The 5,126-nt window shown below is 45.1% G+C and overlaps 1 pseudogene; it reads right to left on the minus strand.

Annotated features, from left to right (window-relative positions):
* Positions 1-331: 331 nt before the first annotated feature.
* On the minus strand, positions 332-1,124 carry LOC124234420 (olfactory receptor 2Z1-like; annotated as a pseudogene).
* Between the last annotated feature and the right edge of the window lie 4,002 nt (positions 1,125-5,126).

Here is a 5,126-nt window from a genome sequence, read left to right on the forward strand (position 1 = left end):
ACCATTTCAACCATTTTTAAGTATACAGTTCTGTACACTTGGCGTTAAGCACATTCACATTGATGGGCAATCATTGCCACCATCTGTGTCAACCAATTTTTCATTTTCCAAAGCTGAAAGTCTATCCCCATTAAATACTAACTTCCCATTCTCCTACCCCAACTCCTGACACCCATTATTCTACTCTCTCTATGAATTTGACTACTCTTGGCACTTCATATGAGTGGAATCATATGACATGGATAAATATCCATTTAAAACACTTCAACTTTGACATTTCAAAACATGAACTTCTGATGTCCCCTGTCCTTTGCAAATTTGCTCCACCCACAGTCCACCTGGTACCATGTACATGAACATGGCTGCTCCAAAAAAGAGGCCCACTACGGTGATGCATGAGAAGAAGGTGGTGAAGTCCTCTTTGGGGGCCTTCTCTGAGTGTACACGTAGAACAGCCCCCAACATGTCACCATAGGAGGTGGCAATGAGGGGAAGGGGAAGCACAAGGATCAGCACCCCCGAGGTGGACAGCGCCAACTCACAGGCAGAGGTGTCTGTGCAGGAGCGCTTCAGCAGTGCTGGCACCTCACAGAAGAAGTGGTCCACGATGCAGGAGGCATCAGTAGGGGAAGTGCAGAGTAATGGAGGTCTGGATGGAGGCATTGAGCATACCCGCCAGCCAGGAGGAGCCCACCATCAGCAAACACACCTGGCGCCTCATGAGCAAAGGATACTGCACGGTGTAGAACAGAGCAACATAATGGTTATAGGACATTAGGGCCAACAAGATGCCCTCAGCCACACTCATCAACGTCAGGAAGAATATTTGAGCTGCACAATCCCTGAGGGAGGTGGAACCTTCTCCCTGCAGGAAGTCTGACGCCATCTTGGCGATGGTGACCGGAGGGAAGCCAACATCTAACAGAGAGGGCTGACTGAGCAGAAAGTACATGGGTGTGTGGAGCCAGGAGTCCATGTGGATCAGGAATAGCAGAAAGGTGTTGGCTAGAAGGCCCATGATAAACATGGCAGCCACCAGGGAGAACCGAAGCTGAGGTGACCCTGAATGACTACAGAGGCCCACCAGAATGAAGTCAGAGGCCACTGATTGATTTCCATCCCCTCTGTTTTACATGATGTACCTTTGCTGCAGGAAGAACAGGAGACCTACATCAAGAATCCTGAGTGGGGCTGGCAAATCCCACCAGGTAATGGCCGTCGATAGGTACTGGCTGCCTAGAGTGCTGTCTTGAGAAGAGTTATGAGGTCACCGCTAGAATCAATAGGAGAAAAGCCACAATAGATTAGTGATGCCTGTCATGGGCATGGGATGGGAGAGCAGAAACTTGCATCTGTTAATAAGATACTGGGCCACACCTCATGCAAGAGCTACACACTGACTCTTGCAGTCTAAATTTCAAAGTCCAAGTCAAAGAAAGTAACATAGACCCAGTAGAATGTTTCAATACCCCTCTTCCTGATGGTCCCGGGGCTAAAGCAGAGGTGAGATTCCAAAAAGATTGGGAGGTGAAATAGGTAATGATGGAGCTGAAACAAGAAAACTAAGCAAGAGAACAGAGAGGAGTGGCTGAGTCCAAATGCAAAGATGAGTATCTGGAGCAAAAAGAAATCTATGCTGAGCCAGCACTGGGGCCAATCTGAATTCTAACTGTGAATCTAAAGAGTGTGAGCCATAGAAGCACTTGGGTGGCAGCAAGTTGGGGGTCAAATGGACTGGGATTAGGTGGGGGGACAGTTGTCAATGAGCTCAGCTATTATTGGTGACTTTGTGGCATTGGATGGGAGAGTAGTGACCTGTGGGTAGTCTGACTTAATTTCAAGGACTAGGGTAAGACGCTAGCTCTAGAGTCTCTGATAAATATTGCCTGAGTGAATGAGGTGGACAAGAAAGATGACCACAGACCAGAAGGAGCTGCACACTTAAATCCGGAATACTCAATTCCCTTGGCAACCTCCAAGCCCCCTGGCAAACACAGATTGCCCTGGAATACCACGTACCACCCACAACTCCAACAATGAACAATGCAGGACAGAAAGGATGTCCATTCCCAACTGTGGGTAGTTAGGGAAGCAGCAATACTGGCCATATAAGGGCACGTGGATTCTTTTGAGGGTCTCACTGGAACTCTTTGTCCTAAGGCTGCCATCTTCATTCAGATGGTCTTTAAAGCTGTCTTTAACTATTCGCCATCCTGACTTTCCTATCACATCCAAGCGCCCAACCAACCATTCACCCATCCATTCAACAAAATTAGTCACATGCTGGGCTGGGCATAAGACATTCCAGGGTGAATCACCCAGGCAAGGTCCTTGCTTCCCTGGACCCCACAGTCTCCATCACGATACCAATGACAAACAAGGACATAAACAGACAAGATCTATGTGACATAGGGAAGTACCATGAAGGAAGTGAGTAGGACATCATGTAGGAAATTGCTGGGGACACCACAGGACAGGGTCAGGAATGCTTGGGACACTTGACAGGTGCCCTCAGTACTGAGAGGGATGTGGAAGAACCAACTTCTTCCTCCTACTTGGAGGTGGATGTTAGTGAGGCTGGCTGTGTGGTTCACCCTGACAAAAACTTTCTAACAGTGCAATCCAACCCATTGGTGGCATTTTCCAAAGTCAGTCAATGACATAAGGGAGTAAGATAACTGAGGTCTGTGATTACAGAATTTAGAGTTGGAAAGGGAAAACCAACATTGTTCACATCATTTCAGGATATTCTGATCAGAAACATAAGAGAGACACATGCATGATGTTTTGGGTACCCAGGGGATGAAACTCTGCCTGAGTTGGAGTCAGGGAAGGCTTCACAGAGGAGGAGGCATTGGAGTGGAATTTTGAAGATCAGGTAGGCAGCTAGAGGAGGGAAAATTGTTCTAGGAAGAAGTAAGCATATGAGCTATATGGGTTGGTGGTTATGAGAGTGTACACAGGAGCTTGCATCCCAGCTTAACTACTTTGTGGCAGCATGACCTTGGGTAGCTACTCAATATCAGTGTCTTCATCCAGAAAATGGATGGCAGTAATCTGGGTCACAGGCATTGTGGTGAAGATGAAATCAAAGGATAAATGTTAAGAGCTTAGTGCCTGCCACTTGGCAAGTGCTCAATAAATTGTAGATATTACTAATTCTCTAGAGGAAAAACCATTGAAGATTGCTGTTTAGATGATCTGTGCTTAGCACATTGCCAGGCACATAGGACATTCTCACCAATGTTGACTTTTTTTTGGGTGGGCGGAGCAAAATGGCGGGGTGAGCTGACCCGGGATTCTCTCCCCTCCAAAATACAACAAAAGATTGGAAGAACTGAATTTCAGAGAATAAACATAATGCCAGCTCGTTAGAGACCTACAATACCAACAAGGCGGAGATCATAACCTTGCTTACACCCTCGGAGGCGCTGGAACGGTAGGAGAGAACATTGCTCCCTCCCCTAGAGTCTGCGATCGCTGCCGCGCGGGTCGGGAAGGAGTGGGGGAGGGGCCGCGCGACCGGGGGATCATCCAGGACTCCTGCCGATGATTCAGTGGAGACACACTGATGGGGGGAAAGCTTCCATCCGCGGGGACCCTATAAATCAAGGGCCTTGGGAGACCAGAGAACAGAACTGATCTGAACCCAGACCTGTGTGTGTGAGTAACAGCCCCTCCCCCTTAACAAAGCCAGTGGGCGCAGCCATCTTGCCCCAAGGCGGAGAGCTAACACGCCGCTCTCGACCCCCATCTAGTGGCGACAGGCTGTAACTGCAACTGAATTCTACCACCATGAGAAAAAAAATGCTCCTCCACCATCCAGCAATTTATAAAAGCCCCAGACCAGAAGGAAAACAATAAAAACACAGAATAAAGTCCTGAGGACTTGGAATTAGGTAAACTAAGTGATAATCCATTCAGAGCAGCTATAATCAAAAACCTCAACGAGGTAGAGAGAAAGATAAACAAGCCGAGTTCTGGAGTTACTTCACAAAAGAGATTGAAATCATAAAGAAGAATCAAACAGAATTACTTGAGATGAAAAACACAATGGACCAGATAAAACACAATACGGATTCCCAGAATGCCCGTGTAGACAACCTAGAGGAGCAAATCAGCATAAACGAGGACAGACAGGGTGAATGGCACCAGACAGAGGAAGAAAGAGAACTAAGAATTAAAAAAAATGAGGAAAATCTCTGAGAGATTATGGATTCAATGAGGAGTAAGAACATAAGGATCATAGGAATTCCTGAGAATATGGAAAAGGAAAATGGAGCAGAAAGTGTGCTTAATGAAATTATTGAAGAGAACTTCCCAAATCTAGGGATCAACGGAGAAATGTGTGTAGAGGAGGGGTTTAGATCTCCTAGATTTGTCAATGTAAAAAGACCCACTGCAAGGCACATAATAGTAAAGTTGGCAAATAGGAATGACAAGGAATTAATACTTAGGGAAGTAAGAAAAAAAAAAGAGAATAACCTATAAAGGAGCCCCTATCAGACTGTCAGCGGATTTCTCTACAGAAACCCTACAAGCTAGGAGAGAATGGAGTGATATATTCAAAGCTTTAAAGGATAAAAACCTTCAGCCAAGAATACTCTATCCAGCAAGAATTTCCTTCAGATATGAGGGAGAAATTAAATATTTTCCAGACAAACAAAAGTTAAGGGAATTTGTAACTAAAAGCCCTCCATTACAAGAAATCCTCAAGAAGGCTCTCATACTTGAAAAAAGAAAAAAGGGAGAAAGGGGACACAATCCACAGACTAGGGAGACCGATGGATAGAACCAGAAAAGGATAGCGAATATTCAATTATAGCGTTAGGGTAAAGGTAAGGAAACTACCAAAACAAGGACGATCTTAGCACTCTAACTATAAATGAATAAGACGAGTTGGAATAAAAAATGAAAATAATTATTTAGGAGGGGAAGAGCAAAGGGTCTAAATCAGTATTGGTCAAGTAGGTAAGAGACCACCAGAGAATAGACTATATTATACACGAGATTCTAAATACAAACTTCAAGGTAGACACTAAAATAAAGTACAGAACAGAGTCACAAATCATAAATAAGGAAAAATCTAAGAAACCCAGCATAAGAAATTGCAGTATTAAATGGGT

This window comes from Equus quagga, unplaced genomic scaffold (assembly GCF_021613505.1).
Source record: "Equus quagga isolate Etosha38 unplaced genomic scaffold, UCLA_HA_Equagga_1.0 73677_RagTag, whole genome shotgun sequence".
Classification (NCBI taxonomy): Eukaryota; Metazoa; Chordata; class Mammalia; order Perissodactyla; family Equidae; genus Equus; species Equus quagga.